Source organism: Mus pahari, chromosome 17 (genome assembly GCF_900095145.1).
Source record: "Mus pahari chromosome 17, PAHARI_EIJ_v1.1, whole genome shotgun sequence".
Taxonomy (NCBI): domain Eukaryota; kingdom Metazoa; phylum Chordata; class Mammalia; order Rodentia; family Muridae; genus Mus; species Mus pahari.
In genome coordinates, this window is record NC_034606.1 from 17,147,127 (window position 1) to 17,164,969 (window position 17,843).

The following is a 17,843-nucleotide window of genomic DNA, read 5'->3' on the forward strand; positions in this document are numbered from 1 at the left end:
ATCACATAGCAGCCATTTAGCAACTCTAATGGTTACATAATTTCAAGATAACCCCAGTTTTCTTATGAGAAAATTACAGCTTAGGAGCTTTAATAGCTTGCACAATGTCAAAGAGCAGATCTGGGTTTTATAAAGAAGTTTATCTGAATTTAAAATCCATAACGCATTTTCTATGCATCATAGCCCTTTCTAATACTTTGGTGTTTTGTGAGTCATGTCAAGAGATCCAGAGATGATCGGGGTAAGCTTGGCTAATTCCTCCAGAACTTGTTTTTTAGTCATCTAAATTATATCATTCATAGATCCCTTCGTATCTATGAGGTTATTTTGTTGCTACTCCATAACTGGAATTTCGCTACTGTTATGAATCATAGTGTAAACACCTGATATGCAGGATACCTGATATGTGACCCCCGCAAAGGGTTGTGACCAACAGGTTGAGAACTGCTACATTAAATCATGCTTGTTAGAGATTTCATCTTTAAACTGCCCATCCTATTAAGAAACATTAATAGTTTCTTACGCAAAGAAAGGATTAATTAGCTAGCAGTATTTTTTTTTAATCAGGATAAAACAGTAGTTGGGGAGAGAAAGGCTGGAGAAACTTTTATGATCTGATTAAATACCTCCCAGGCTGGTGATTGCACTATCCTGGCTACAGACAGATGGTGCTTTAAAAAATAACCCTGTGTCTATTTAAGATCAAACACTAGGACCGAATTTAGCCCAGACGCTTGGCCCTATGCAGACACAACCTATGTCATATCTTCCACTTTCTATGTGTCTGCAGCAAAGGAAAGGCGAGACTGCCCAAAGTTGTTGAAGGAAGAATATTTCCAGACAAATTTGTATTAATGCTATAAGTTTTTCCCTCCCTCACTCTTCTGTGTAAATTTCTAAAACGCATCAGACCTCAGGAGTTTTGGGCAGACGTACTCCGTTAGCAGTTGAAGGAAGATTTGCACATTTCCTCTTTGACATGTGGATAAGCAGACGCTCAATCTCGGGGCTTCGACTGCTCACTGGCTTTCTTTGTCTTCATTCACACATAAGTCCTTGCCAATTTCCCATTGAAAATGCCACTGCAGAGCCCAAAAAACTTTTGGAATGACTTTCATAGCTTTCAATCTCTTCGACAAAAAGAGAAAACTTGGGCCATATAACTTAAAAAAAAAAAAATTACAGGCAAGGTTTCTCCTCAGTATAAGCACCATGAAAGCTCTTACAGATAATGACTTAAAAGCAACCAAATCAGAAACATATCAATTTGACAATCTTCTCATTCACAAAATGTTAGGGTGGTTGTAGGTCTTGCCAAGTTAAACAGGATGACAGAATCCACAGAGTACATGTTTGCAACACTAATGGATCGTTGGTTCAAGACCTCCCATTTCCAGATGTCGGAAGTGGGGACATCTGCAGTGACTGTGAAGAGCAAAGGGACTTCCTTCTCACATGGTCAAATATCCCAGGCTTTGGATGTCAGTAAGGGTATTCTTTGCCTCGATACTGCAGGATCCATAAAAAAACAATGCTAACCCCCACCTCTGACCCTGCACTGCACTGCAAAGATGTGGTACTTTTCCCAGTACCTTGGGTTTGTTTGTGTCTTTGGGATAAACCAGATCGGTAGGCAGTAGATGTGATTCATAGTTCCCTTAGTGGGCTAACTAATAACTGTGGCCCTAAGTGGTGGAATCAATAGGTAGAATATTGAAGAGGCACTAGGGCATTTCAAAACAATTTGACAAGCATGGTGCCTTCATCCAGAACCAACATATTTATTTCCCTTTGCCTTTTTCCAAGTATGTTTATGTCTGTGCTGTCTGATGCCAAGTGCATACACCATCAAGTGCTCTGAGGCCCTTCTGACTCACTGGGTGCTCACCGTGATGCTGGCCAGCTTCTGAATGCTAGACAGAGCCACTGGCTCAGGTAGCAACCCTCATGCAGTATGAGTCAAGTCCTTTTCTCTCAAGTTCAAAAGGATTACATATGAAGAAAGTGACCTTTTAAAATATAGGGTTTTTCTGAGGTAAAATCACAATGGAGCTTTTAAAATGATATAATAATAGTGAATATTAACTAGTCATATCTAATTGGACACTGTGTAACCCAGAGAGTGATTCACACGTATTAACTTGGCTATTCTTCACCAAAAATCTCTATCATAGAGGGAAGAAAATTGAGATCTGAGGAGTTTAGGGTACTGTCCAAGCTCACTGAACTAGAAGCAAAAACTACTAAAGTTGAAGCCCAAGTAACCAGATTCAGAGCACCAGAATTTTCTGCTTGCATTTTCCTACTTGGCACTGAGTGGAATCTAGATTTAAAAAAATGAAATGGGAAAGATGCGTATGGGAAAATAAGATTCAGAAAAAAGTAACAGGAAATATTTAAAGTTAGATTATTAATCACCATTAAAAGAGATATAGAATTGCAACGTGTTATCATTCAGTGAAACCTATTACTATGCTGTCCATAAAAAAAAAAAACACATAAGAGAATCTACACATATAATTTTGATTGCTTTACCTCTCCTTTGAGATGTCAATGACGTTCTAAGCAGTAAAGGGTAGGTAAGCTCAGGCTCCAGAAACTTCTATTCTGCAAACTTATTCAGACATAAAGATTTGCTACCAACTGTTGGTTATTGAAAGAGGACCTCTGTTCCTTTCCTGGGTGGCAGCTTCATTGCGACGTGTCCTATGGAATGGCAGCATGTTGAAGGGCAAGCTTGGCTTTCTTCATGTAATAAGTAATTTCTATAGCTTTATTTACAGATAAAGTCAGCACTCAACAGGGAAATTTTAGAAAAAGACAAATACACGGGGAACAATACGCAGAGGATAAAATGCAAGAGTTAACAAAAAATATAAACAAAAAGTCCCATGAGACTCAAGCTGGTGGAAGAAAAGCAAGCAAAAGTCAAGAATCCTTCACTGGGGAAAAGGTGGGTCTTGACCTTAGCCTTGAGTGAAGAGACAACTTTGCCCAACATTTTTATCATTGTGCTAAAGCTATTAGCATGGTGAGTGCATTATATGTATTTGACGAGTAACTCCTAATTTCTGGTCCTCCTTTGTTTGCTGAACATTAAAAGACTAGGATGTTTGTTAATGTCTACCCTTTAACAGTTTGAAAACTGTTGCCTTTCTTTGCCCAGAAATAAGAAAAGCAGAATTAAAATCCAAATAAGCAGAAGAAGAGAAACAGCATTCTTAGGTAATGATTAAAGATACAGTGCGGTAACTGTAAATTAGTATGTGAGCCATAGAAAAAAAAGAAACTGGACTGAAAACTGCAACAACCACTCGAGACTGCCGATGGTTTGCTGGTGTCTACTGTAAAGGGGATGTGAGTGGAAAGACGCTAGTAGCAGGTAAAAGAGCAGCCTTGAGATTGATTGCTTCTCTCCTGAGGGAGACCTCAATATTTCAGATCCTTCAAGATCCTTGTAATATCAGCAGGATTCTTCACTGATTGATTTGCTAGTTGTCATGAACATCAATATTTAGGAGGAAAACTTTAGTTTTTTTTCATTTCCCCCTTCTCTTATCTCCTCCATGTTCTTCTTGCCACCTTCCTTTGAACCCCATCTATGTCCCCTGACTCTCAAGTTAATAGACTTTTGTTCTTTGATTACTATTTATACATATATATATATATATATATATATATATATATATATATAATTTGTTCATTTCTTTAAAGTTTTATTTACTCATGATGTATGTACTATTTCCTTTTTTATCTATAGTCAGCTCACTGATAAACATTATTATATACGCATTATTATGTTACATATTTATATACTTATACATAATCTGTTTTTGTTGCTTATATGTATAGTTGTTTGTGTGAATATAGATTCTGGGCTGAGCACTATGCATTGAGCATCCAATAAAGGGGCTCATCCTTGGGAGAATCTGAATCTTTTTCTTCCATAAATCATTAGAGCACTCTTTGTCTAGCAGTGAGATCCAGGAAAAACTGCCTTCTACCCCATTAACATCTGTGTTGACATGGCTATTGTTCCAGTATTGCTTATATAGCCGTTTCTAGGAGAAAATGTTTTATAGCAGACTACCCGATTTTCTCATTCTTACAAGCTTCCTGTCCCTTCTTCCCCAATGTCTCCTGAGCCATAGCTGCGATGTACAATCAGGAGATCAACAGATGAATGAATGTCCAGCCCTATCATATACATTTATATTTCACTTTTGAAATTAAACTATAATTACATAATTTCTCTTCTCCCTTTATTTCGTTTACCTCCCCTGTTCTGTCTTCAATTTATGACCTCTTTATGTTTGTTTTTGTTACATATATATGCATAAACATATAAATTCATCATTCTCAGTTTGTTTAGTTTTGAATATATATGATTTCAAGGCTGGAATGTTAGTACGGATAATCAATCAAGGGGCTCTTCCCTAGGAACGATTTTTTTTTTTCTCCCACACTCAGCCTTTCTTAGTTTCCTATAGATTAGAGGTGGGGCCTGCTGATATTCAGTTATGCAATGAGAATGACAAATTTGCTCACTGTGATATATTATCATTAAAGTTCAATCGGTCATTCACTCTTTAGATTGTTTGATTCCATTTGAGGGCCCTGGGTTTATCTTAATTTCCCCATGTGTGCCTTCCTATGTATAATTAGCTTTGGTCATATATTACAATCAGGGTATTTCATCATAAAGTGTTTCTAATTTTTGTTATTTTATTTTTAATTTTTTTTCTCATTCTCCCTTCATGTCTTCCATCTTGTATGATATATCCAAGTCATAAGTCACAAGGATAACTAATGGTTAAGGTTACAGTAAGTAAACTGAAGCTGAAAGGAAAATGACATTAGTGAAGTTCTGCTGGTTGGACCACACTGAAAACAAACACAGAACCCACAGGGAATCATTCCGTAAGACAGGCGGCAATCACAAAAGGAGCGCAGGAAGGACAGATGCTCCACTGCCAAAGAAACAGTGGAGGAGTGGCGTGTTTGAGCTACTCCCACACAGGAGCAGTGTGCAATAGCCATTTGTGCAAACTACCATTGATGGTATCAACAGTTTCCCGGCAACTCATGAAACACCATTCTGTGTGTAAGGTTTTCTAGTCAGAGAGAGCTGCACAAAGGAGCCACACTATTTTCAGGTCTTAACCTAGAATGACTGTTCTGGAAGTGCTTGGGTGACATCAAGTAAGCAGGCTTCCAGGACTGAGGGATATAGACACTAGTCTCTCCTTAAATATCATCCTTGAGGATAAAGAGATAAGGACATCTGGGCATGCTCTCCTTTTCACCCTAACCTCTCCCACCACGTTCCTCCCTCCCTCTGCCCCACCCTCCCAAGTGGAATTGAAACATCCTCACTTGTGAGTTCTATGGATTTTATCCTGAGTATTCTATACTATTTTTTGCCTATTTTCTACTTATTGATGAGTACATACCATGGATGTCCTCTTGGGTCTGAGTTACCTCATTCAGGTTGATATTTTCTAGCTCCATTGATTTGCCTGCAAAATCTCATTCTTAATATCTGAGTAGTATTCCATTGTGTAAATGAACCAGATGTCTTAGGACATATTTCCTGCTTCTGGCTATCACAAATAAGGCTGCTATGAACATAGTGGAACACATACCCCATGGCATGGTGGGACATCTTTTAGGTATATGCCCAAGAGTGGTATAGCTGAGTCTTCAGATAGATCCAGTTTCAGTTTTCTGAGGAATATTCAGGTTGATTCCAGATTGGTTGTACCAGCTTGCAATACCACAAGTAATGGAGGAGTGTTCCTGTTTCTTCACACCCTAGCCAACATGTGATGTCACCTGAGTTTTTGATCTTAGCATACGGTGGAATCTCAGTGTCATTTTGATTTGCATTTCCCTCATGACTAAGGACTTCGAACATTTCTTTAAGGACTTCTCAGCCATTCAAGTTTCCTCTGTTGTGAATTCTCTGTTTAGTTCTTTAGGAGTGAGACAGGTGTGAAGCCTTGAGGGCCAGCAGAATGAATGGAAATGAGCAACATCACGGGAGGTAGAAGGTGGGGGAGGGGGATCCTCTAGAATGTACCAGAGAGCTGATATGAGAGACTCTCAGGACTCAAAGGGAGGGACCTTACATGAAATGCCCAACAGTGGGGAGAGGGAACTTTTAGAGTTCACCTCCAGTAGAAAGACAGGGCATCAAGTGGATGGATGGGGTTGCCATCCCACAGTCAAAAACTCTGACCTAGAATTGTTCCTGTGTAAAAGAACTGCAGGGATGAAAATGGAGAAGAGACTGAGAAAAGAAGAGGTCCAGTGATCTGGCTACACTTGGATCCATCTCAAGGGGGAGGCTCCAAGACCTGACACTATTACTGATGCTATGGTGTTCTTAAAGACAGTAGCCTAGCATGGCTGTCCTCCAAGTGGCCGAAAAATAGCTGACTCTTACATCCAACCAATGGACTGAAGTCAGGGACCCGTGTTGATTGAATAAGGAAAAGGCTGAAAGAAGTTGTGGAGGAGGGCGACCCCATAGGAAGACCAGTAGTCTCAACCAATCCAGACCCCTGAGTTCTCTCAGATACTGAGTCACCAACCAGGCAGCACACACTAGCTGGTCTGATGCCCAAGACACCTACAGTAGAGGACTGCATGGTCTGGCCTCAGTGAGAGAAGACACACTTAACCCTGGAGAGACTGGAGGCCTCAGGGAGTGAGGAGGTCTTCTGGGTTGGGGAGAGGTAGGGGAGGGTTGTTAACAGATGGTTTCTGGAGATTACATGTTCCTGTGTGAAAGAACTGCAGGGATGAAAATGGAGAAGAGACTGAAAAAAAGAGGTTCAGTGACCTACCTGGCTACACTGGGATCCATCTCAAGGGGGAGGCTCCAAGATGCATAGATTCTCATTTTGTGGTGCATGTGTAATTCTATTTATTTTCTGTAGAGTACATTGGAACAATATTTGATACTGACCTCAAGGTGTTAGTAGGTTAGGTGAGCAGAAAAACACACTACTACCATCACAACTGTGCGTAGTTATATGGACACTCAACAAATGAACACATGCTAGCTTAATGAAGTCATCCAGAAAGGCTTATTTTTCATGGCTCGGATGATTTTCAAATATTGTGTTTATACAGAGGATGGCAACTGATTTTAATTTGGAACAAAAGTCTTCTTAAAGGTAATGTTGACATTTGACCTTGGCTATATAAAACAAATTAACATACAAAAATGGGAAAAATTACTCTACACGTGGTCCTGCTGATGCATAAGTGCTGAACTGGAGTTGTTAGTAAACAAAGCCAGGGTAAAACATTGGTGAAAATGATGAAACTCTAGGGAATAAACCAGATAAAAATATAGCTCTAAAGGAATGGTGAACTTCAGGCAGTTTAATATTCATATGTCTAAGCATATAAGGAATGGGATCCATGTCATGATTCAGTAAAGTTAATAGGGTAGGAAATCATGATGTGAATTACAGAAGGGAAGTCAGAATTTCTTCTAGTTGTTAACAACTAGATTGATGTTCATGTTGGATTTGCCATGTTTTCCTATGTACTGGTAAATGAATTAAATGATCAGAATACATTTGCACATGAGTACTCCAAATAATCTTTTACTTGAATGCTGCAGGTGTACGAGGACACACACATACACTTACTTGCTCGACAAACCAATATCAATTTGACATGCGAGTATTGACTACGCACAAGCTATGGTCTTAGAATCACAAGACAAAAGGACAAATTCTGAACCTGAGGAAAGAGAAGTCGGTGTGATACTATATACTGAACACTGCCTTGGGGCTGTGAATGAAACACCAGGAAAACAAAATGCAAACAATAAACATGTCATTGGGGCATCAGTGCAGGAGACATTTTATAAACCAGTGGACTAAAATCTTGTGAAAATTTATGAGTGTCGGTGAGTGCACACCACAAGTAGCAAACAGGTGTGGGAAATTAGTGAGACAGAGGAGGTAAGTGTTTTCCTTTTTTTTTTTTTTTTTTTTTTTATTTTTTTTTTTTTTTTTTTTTTTTAATGTTGTTATTATTACAAGATGCGCATTATCCTATGTTTACATTATCCGAAACATCTTCTGGGTGTTGATGTTTTGTTTATACTCTAACAGTAGCAACGAGGGGTAAAGGAATCATGGAACAGGGTGATGAGAACATGACTGGAGGTTCTAGGGTGATCCACAATGAGCTTTTGCAAGGGAGACTTGAGAAATGGACCTGTGTAATGCTAAACTCATCTGCAGAAATACAGATACATGCAACTGAGGAGTTTGAACTAGCAAAGGACCAAGTTGAGTTTAGTGTTCTTTTTCTAGCTCCACCCCCCCTTTTTTTATGGAATACGTAGCTTGCATGGAAGTTCTTGAAGTTAAGGAAGATTTACGTTTCCTGGGAAGCAAGATTAAGGGTGAGGTAGAAGATATCTTCTAGAATCCAAATGAAACAGTTGCAGTCTGCCTTTTGAAATTAAGAAATCTCGCAACATCATTCTGCAACCAGTTACTAAAGAAATAGAAGATTGACTTCATTGTCACACACGAGGGCTCCAAAAGTAGGAGGGGGACCAGGAAGGGGGGAATTCAGTGAAAAAGAGATTAAGCTGTTATTTGGGATTAATCCCCATGCCATATTTATGTTTTCAGAGTGATCCTCTTGTATGTGCAGGCTCATGGAGATTGTTTTTTGTTTTTGTTTTTGAAGATTGCTGTGTTTGCTTTTATTCCAATGCAACCTAGATCGTGTCTACATCAGACAAATAAGATCTGTGAGCCTGTTACATTGCAACACTCTTGATAGTTTCAAAGTATAAAAATCAGCAAATCCTGGGAGATAGAAGAGAGCCATGAGGGATTAGTGCAAGGGAAGCCTTACCACAGATATTTCGACTTGTATGTTTTCAAAACAAATAACTGTATTTTGTTTTTTAAATGGTATTATCCAAAACTGATTTTAGCATTGCTCGTATTTTATTAGTTGACTTTGATTCCCACCCACTGAATGATTTTAGGTATTTTCAAATATTCAGAGTTATAGCTGTATATGATAATAGGAAGTGTAGAGGAGATCTTATGTCATAGGACTTAGGAAACAAAGCCAGGGTTTATTACTTGAAGGCCTTCATGTTAAACCAATAATAAGCAACCAACTCAAGCAAAAACAGCTTCTTTCCTGTTATATTTTCAGTCACGGTACCAAGAAAAGCCCCCTGAGTCCATGGTCCCATTTGAACTCCCTGTTTTTATATTAGCTGACCTGACTTTGTTCAAATCATGAGACATATGTTCTGAGGAGACTGACCTAAGCCAAGTTGCTCAGAGTTACAAGTTTCCTGACTGTCTGCTGCGCTCTTAGGTGGAAGAATGGCCCGAGACAAATCCCCTTCTGACAAAATTTTTCCAGAAACTTCTCTGTGGATATTTATTTGGGGGTAGAGTTAATAGATGACTTGTAAATAAGGTCTGTGTGTTAAGGTTGTTTTTAAAGTATGTGGGGGGGTTAATCAATAGGAGACTGGGTTCTTCACTACGCTTTTTCAGAAACTACTACATTATGATTTTATCAGAGATGTTAAAGGATGTAGTATTTTTCAATTGTTTAAAATTCTCATGCAGCACAGGCAGTTTTTAAGAATATTAATGGAAAAGCACCATTTTAGTCATTTTCTTGTTGATATGTCTCATGTCTATGAAAATCTGGAGAAATTTCACAAGTTTCAAAAATATTTCTAGGTACGATATCTTGCATATATGCATGTGTATATGTCTATAAAAATACACACACACACACACACACACACAAGCTAAAGCAAAGGAATTGAATTTTAATTTCTTGTGTACCTGTGTATGTGTTCTTTCTTGTGTGGGTGTGTCTGTCAGAGTGTGTGAGGGAGGCGTGCACGTGGTTGAATGTGCACATATTCAATAGAGGACCAGCTTGGTGCTCTTCAGGCGCTTCTCCACAGTACTGAGACAGAGATTTCCACTGGCCTGTACCTTGCCATGGAGGTTAGGAAAGCTGACCCATGAGCTCCAGAGATCTACACATTTCTGCCTTCCCTTATGTGTTTTTTAATAACCCACTTTATTTCATGTGTGCGTACATGTGAATGTGTGTGTGTGTGTGTGTGTGTGTGTGCTCGTGCGCGCACGTGCGTGCACAATGCATATAGATTCATGAAAGTCAAAGGATAATTCCTGGAGGGTAGTCCTCTCTTGCCACCTTTTAGGATCCAGGATTAAGCACAGATCATCAGGCCCATATGTAAATGCTGCTATCTGTTCACCAAGCCATTTTTCCAAGTTCTTTGAGAGTTTGGCTCATTATGTGTTGATCATATGGACTCTCTACTCCCATTCCTGTCTTCTTCCATTTTTATCTCTACCACCTTACTACTATAAGTTCACATCTCAGTTTTTTTCTTTTAATGACTTGCCTACTCTAATTCGTACTGCCCTTCTGCTGAATCGTAGCCAACCTATAGGTAACAGTTTTCCTTAAAGAAAAGTGACTTATCTTCCTCCATAGTTAGTGGTGGGGCTTGTGAACCTTTCCCTTTTATGCTAAAACATTTGGTGGATTGATCTTTTGTTGATCTTTCATAGGCAGCCACAGTAGTTGTGGGTTTAGGAATATAACAATCATGTCCTATTCAGGAAGCAATGTTTCACTCTGCCCCTGGCTATCTGCCTCATCCTCTCAGATGGTTCCTAAGCTTTAAGGAAAGTGATGGTAGTTTGTGTCTGAGAACTCCACTAACACCGATTCCCTGGGTTTGAACCATTTATTTCTGAGATAACTACAATCCACTGCACATACACAAAAAGTTTCTCTGATGAGGTTTGAGAGGAGCAATAACTGATATATATATATCAAGTAGATTTCAAGTAGAAAATCCAAACACTAGCACTGGATTGCAATTGCTTCTTTACTTTTCTAAATATTCTGATCCTCGAAAGAGATTTACAAGGACATTCAGTCCTTTTCACGGAAAATCTGAACTTGAGGCAGTAGGAACCCACCTTGTCCTCGACGACAAAGGACACCACTGAGAAAACTGTGGCTAGGCTTTGCTGCATTCTCTACATACCTTACCCATTCATCAAACACAGCTGTTTTGACATTTCTGGAGGCACTCTTCTGCCCCCAAGGCTTACCATTTGGCATGCTCCCCTTTCCTGCTAGAGCTTTGGATCACACTGCTTCTCTTGGCACTGGATTAAGCAAAATGCAAGCAATGGATGAAAGGAGAATCTGAACCCTTTAGATAACTTTTCCCAGTAAAGAAGACAAGGCTACGGTTCCATGTATAAGGGAGAAAACCCTGGGCAGGATGATGCTTTGGTTCAGTAAATGCGGAAGTTGTGCGGGAAAAGACTCACAAGAGGACCTTTCTCTTCCCACTTCCAACTCAGGCTGGGCTGTGGTCAAACAGCTCAGAAGCTTCACAACTGTGCTTTCTTTTGTTGGCTGATCTTGTTCCAGCACATTGCAAAAGGTTTATTTACAATCACCTAAAGAGCCAGAAGAGCCTCATCTTTATCTAACAAATAATAGCTGTTTTGTGCGATTCTGTTTGACAACAGTGATTCATTATGTAGCACTAGGCCTTTCCTGATACTTGTAACTGTCAAGCAGATTTCCTATGGCTTGTTCTCCCACAATAGCACTAATTTAAATTAAACCTGGAGACACATAATTATCTATATGTGAGGATAGGACTATACATACTTAGACATATACACAGACTCGAATGTATTTTTTGATATGTGCTTCTGTAATGGGATCATTGTACGCCACCTCTTATAGCCATTGTGTATTGTGGGACGTTGAATCTGGGGATCCATTCCCTTTGCTATCTACTTAGGATTGACAGCGTTCCAAAGGAGTGATGTCTCTTGTTGAAGTGAATGTCATTATTACTCATCAGGGAAAAGTGGTGAGAATATTGTTCTGTCCCCAGAGCAAACAAGTATACCTGAGCTTTCCTAACTGTGCTCAATGAACTGATTGACTTATATATAATCTTATTTTTGGAAGTTTTCACAAAATAGAGGGTTATCATGTCCAATTATGAGAGTGTCTTTCATGAGCTCCTTTTGTATACCCATCTAAGCAATAATCCTTTTTCATACTCTAGACCCAGAGTGGCATGCTTTGAAATGTCGAAAGGAGAAATTTCATTCATCCTTTACACTTTGAGCCTCTGTAGGCTACCATTAGGAGATTATTGCATCAGAGCCCACATTTGTTATTTCAGCTATCTTGGTAAAAACATATTTTTTTCTATCATACAAGCAATGAATTGCACCATGTTTTAATTCCCCAGTCTCTTTTAACACTCATATGCGGGAGATAGTTAAATTTGATTGTCTGGTTGGATAGATTATGAGGAGTCTAGGCATTCAAAAGAGGTTACTGTGAGTGCATCGGTGAGGGCATGTCAGAAAAGATTAATGAAGAGAAATTTCATTGACTACCAGTGGTACTATCTCATAGACTACAGAGTAAACTGGAGAGAAAAGAAAGCAAGCTAACAGAGACCTCTCCTCCATTCCCGTCTGATTCTTGGCTGCTGTGAGAGCACCTGGTCTGCTTTGCCATGCGCTTTCTGTCAAGGTCCCAGGTGTGACACCTGTGAGCTGAGAGAAGAAAGGAGTCTCTTCTGTCAGTGTCAGGTATTCTGTTATACTAATGAAAAGTCCAACACTGTAGAAGTAATTTTTAATTCATCAGATGTAATTTTCATCTTGGAGACTTGCTGCTGAATAATCTCACCCTTTCTAATTCTTTCAGAACTCTGGAATTCTTTATGGCTGGCTGGTTAAATTCACTTAATTCATTTGTTCTGTATTAAACTCCTCTCCAAGATCACTGACTGATTCAAACTGGCTTCTAACTGCTTTGGACTGAATTGCTCTGCTTGGCCTCTAACTGTGGCAACCTGTTCTAATCTTTTTGGCTCCTTCTCATTCTTTGGTTCCTTTTCTCTTTACCTGTAACCTTTCTCTATAAAACTCTCTCTCTCTCTCTCTCTCTCTCTCTCTCTCTCTCTCTCTCCCCCTTCCTCTCTCTCTCTTCCTCCCTCTCTCCTCCCCATTGCTCTCTTAAGTTGCCTCTTTTTCCTATCTGTCTTCGTGAGAGTTGAGTGTATCATCTCTGACTCATTCTGTCAAATCTTTCTCTGATTCATCCCTTTGTCCATCCGCTATAAGTCACTTTAAAATGTAGCTGCTTCCTTCTACAAACTAACCTCATCTTCATTGTTATGGAATAAATGTGTGTACTAAGGGTGTATATGTATTCCACCCTGATCATATTTTTGGATGTGAATCCTTGCCAGAGAAGCCATGTTGCTGGATTAAAATTGCTCTACACAAGAGAATAAAATGATCCTGTTCTATGCTGTTAAAAAACAAGATAAGCAATTGATTTCTTATTTGTCAATATATTCACTTACAGATGCAAATATCAGGGACTGGAGAGATTGTTTAACAGTTAAGACCCAGTACTGTTCTAGTCGAGTACCAAGGCTCAGTTCAAAGCACCCAGATTAACTCACTCTAGTTCCATAGAATCTGATGCCCTCAACAGGCTTTCACACACACCTTTATGCTTGTGGTGCAAATAAACTTACACAGACACGTGTGCAAGCATGTACACACCCACACAACTTAAAATATCAAAATTTAAACATTTAGTGTTGCATATGTTTAAAGCAAAAAACTTACAAGAGTGTTCTAAATCGCTTTTAAACCACTTGCCTTTTATCAGTTTCAACCAAAATGTATCTGAGACTCAAGTAACAGTCAAATTCTCATTTATGGATACCCAATGTTGTGTGAAAACTCTTAGATTTATTTAGCAAATGTGAAATTCAGCTTGTAACTATATCTATAGCCTAGAGATGTTAACTTACAAGTTGAGCACTGTAGTTTGTCAGAAATAATCATCTACTTGAGTTCCAATATAAACTGAAAATCAGAGCCAGTACAAATGCGAGAAGTTAATATGAATCAAGTTATTTATTTTTACTGAGCTTGAGAACCAATACCAATTTCAATGTATGATTCTCAAAACCACCTTTAAGTATAAAATATCTATTCCTTGTGTTTTACTCCTTTTTGCAAATGGCCTTGTAGCTAGGCAGAAGAAAATCATGTATACTTTCAAGATCATTGAGTTTTCCTTTATATTTGTTAATTATTCCTCTATCTAAGCTGATAAACCAAAAAAAATGGCATTACTCACATGCTCATCCTTTTTACTAAGTGGAAAAATGAAAAGTAAGATTCAGTGTGATTGCTAACTCAATGACCCAACAGTACCATGCCCAGTCAAAAGAAGTAAAGTAATCACTAGTTGCATCAATAAGGAGTATTTCCGTAGAAACAGCATCAAATTCTTAGTCTGGGTCTGGAATATAGAGTTCATTCTTGCCAGAGTGTTTTCATGAGGAAGTTTGTTGAAAGAAAGTAACCAATATTTTAAGAAACATGACAACATAGACGTACAGAAATGAAGCTATATGACATTTATTGACAATACTTGTTTGTCTAAAAGACTGGCAAAAGACTTCAAATACTTTGAAGATTTATACATAAAAATGTTGAGCCTGGAGAGATGACTCAGCAATTCAGAATCCTTCGTGCTCTTCCATGGATCAGAGTTCAATTTCCAATACCAGTTTTGTGTTTTACTGACAGGTGTAATTCCTGGTCCAGGGGATCTGAAACCTCTTCTTCAAGAGCAACATATATGTGGCATACACTCATAAGGGCATAAAAACACATGCATACATAAGTAGATAAATGAAAATATGTTATATTTACCAATAGGAAAATTGTTAAATAACACTTTAGGAAGTAAAACTTTGTGATTGTAAGAACTTTCTAACAACACAGGGAGAAAAAGAAAGGTGCAATATATTGTGATTTTTTTTTCTATATGGATAAAAACATTTTGTTAAATTAGATGTTTTAAATAGAATATACAACTGATCTGTCTACAGTAAGGACCTTGTGTTGTCTTACACTGTACAATTCTGCTTTTCTCCAGGAAAATAATCTAGTCAACTAGTTCAAAGGAGTGAGAAAATATGTTTGTAAATTGTGCTTGTGACTGACACTGTGAACCCCTGGCAGGCTAAAACCTCTGAAAGTTCAGTGACAAATATTCAAAGATGTGTGATGGCTGTTGAAGCAAACAGGGTGAAATTATGCAGAGGAAAATGCACTTCATCTCTTCCAAAATGCATTGTGCGAAGAGTAAGAGAGCACAGATCGTGAAAAACCTGTATCAGGCCTTTTCAGTTCAGGTAAGTGCTAAGTCATTATCAATATTCTAGGGATTTACTGCAGGTGGAAAAATGTGCATCAATTTGCAAAGAACATGTTAGGATCTGCTGACCAGTTCCACAATAACTAAATGTGCTAGGTCAAAGCCATGGAGGCAAGGGAGTTGCCGGATTTCAGCAGATTTTGAGGCCCTGGGCTCTGTATTTTTTTTTTTTTTTAAAGCTTGCTGAAGCAGGAATATCATAAACAGCTTCCTGTATGAGTCAGGTCTCAGCTAGAAGTGTTGCTGCCACGTTACCACATAGTTGTGGTTCTACATGCTGTTTTCTTGAGTGGGCAACATTTTCTTTTCCATTCTGTTTGTGGTCTCCATTCTTGTGACTTTGAGTCTCTTGTCTGCCTTCTTTGAGCTTGGGGTTTTCTACTTTCTGTAGTTTGTAGTCGCTTAACCTTCTTTAACTGGTTTGTAGCCACTGTTTAGCTTTAGTTCTATCCATCCGTTGAAGCTTTCTAGCTTTTCTAACCCACTGTTGCCTTGGGGTCAGGTTGTAGCTCCTTCCCGTAATGATTAGATGCTGTAGGTATCAATTTTAAAAAGTTTTAAGTAAGCAATCTCTCCAACAAAATGCACTTTAATCTTCTAAGAACCTGTAAGAAATGGAGCTCAACCCTAAGGACAACTTACAGTGAAGTTGTGCATTAAGATTTATGGAAAACATGTGCTGACTTTCTCAGTAAATGCTTCTTGCATGCCTGGAGTTAAGTCCCATGCTAGCTCATGAAAGGAGTGTAGATCTCAAGCAATGTCTCACACTAGACTCATCACAACATGTGCTCCCTTTCTCTAGTCCAATTTACTAGAAATTTTATGGCGGTTTTATCTATTTTTTTGCTCTTCTTTCTGCTTTCTTTCTTCTACCACAACGACCACTCCTCATATCTAGAGGTCTGCCTCCTCTTCGAGTCTCCTAAAAATGAATTTTAAGGTTAAGGAAGGCATCTTAAACTAGAAGGGGGTAAACGGGTAGCAGTCAAACACAAACAAGCATTTGACAAAGCAATTTATCAGTAAATTTTTAAAGACATATATATTTCAAGTGAATTTAATTTGCATATTTTCTGACTCATTTCCATCTCATTATCATAAGCTTTTTTTTTTTTTTTTTTTAAAGAGTTGCTGCATTTTTACATGATCAGAACAAGCAAGCACTCGTATCATCTGTGACATCCTAACCTTTGTTTTCTGGAATGTGACTGTAAGAAAACCCTTTGTCTTTAGACCAATGCCTCCACCATCTTCGGCTTCAGAAGGAAGCACATTGAGTAGAACTCCATTGAGTTTGTCTTCGGTCTGAAAGTTTGCACTTTTGCTGGTGATGTTTGTTATCAGGGTGTTCATTTAAAATGCCTTCATTATTTCAAGCCATTCTTTAAGCACTTCCTATTTAGTAACTTGTGGCAAAGACAAATGGTCAAGAGGACCAGTCAGGATGTAATGAATGGGTTGTCTAATGGCATCATTGGGATAGACCTCCTCCTTCATTATACAGCATTTCTGTTGATTCATCCCAACATCATGCTCTTACTAATAAACGCACGATTGCTGACTTGGCTTCTTGCAGGTGGTCTGTTAAAACTGCTGAGTCCTTACAGCTTACACAGACGACATGTTGAAATAGTGAAGTGTCATAACCTGCATTTCATCCCAAAATGGCATCTTAAAATGATTATATTTTGCAGAGGAAAATAATGATTATGTTGATATTTGGAGCTTCAGATTATGTCAGAGCCCGGAAGAGACAAAAATGCTTGCTTATATACCCATGCTGGTGGACAAATGACAGAAGTCATGGATTATATTTAACGATTATTACATGCTAGGCATATTTTCTCTGCTTTATATCTGCTCATGTTCTTTTCTGTTTAATGTTCACCAAACGAATGCATTTTATTAACTTTGGTTTGTAATGGAGGATACTGAGGTGCAGGGAATGCTGTCTGAGGACACATAGCTATGAAATAATAGAGCAAGGATTCTGTTATTTGGGTTCCAGAGAAAGCTTCTAGTGTTTCAGAAAAAGTTGTCATTAGAATGTCTCAGGTCCAGAACCCGCATACACACACACACACACACACACACACACACACACACACACACACACACACACACTCATGCTCACAAACATCAGAATAATGCATTTAAAGATGGAATTAACATTGGGTTTGGGGGGAAAAAAAACACAGACTGGTACTAAAGATCTATTGGATTTTATTTATTGTCTCTCTCTTTTTAACAACGCAATGTCTTTAAATAAAATACATTACTGCATTTCTACCACGGTCTTCATCAGCAAACTAGAGATCAAATTAAAAAGGAAAATGCTTGCCCTGTAAGCTTTCATGATTCACTGACTACTTGAAAGCATGTGCTGCTGGAAGCGTTTGAAGCCAGGCAGGTCTCTGGGTTGGGTGCTGAGCCACGACTGAGGCCAGTACACAGAGCTGGGATCTGTTCTCCCTGTT

General features: G+C 38.7%; 1 long non-coding RNA gene across 1 annotated transcript; it reads left to right on the top strand.

The window, feature by feature from the left end:
* The first annotated feature begins 2,010 nt into the window (after nucleotides 1-2,010).
* LOC115065699 lies at nucleotides 2,011-17,587 on the top strand. Its single transcript, XR_003845475.1, has 5 exons — nucleotides 2,011-2,953; nucleotides 7,640-7,985; nucleotides 12,523-12,701; nucleotides 15,082-15,340; nucleotides 16,493-17,587. It is a non-coding gene; the product is annotated as an uncharacterized LOC115065699 (long non-coding RNA).
* The last annotated feature ends 256 nt before the right edge of the window (nucleotides 17,588-17,843 follow it).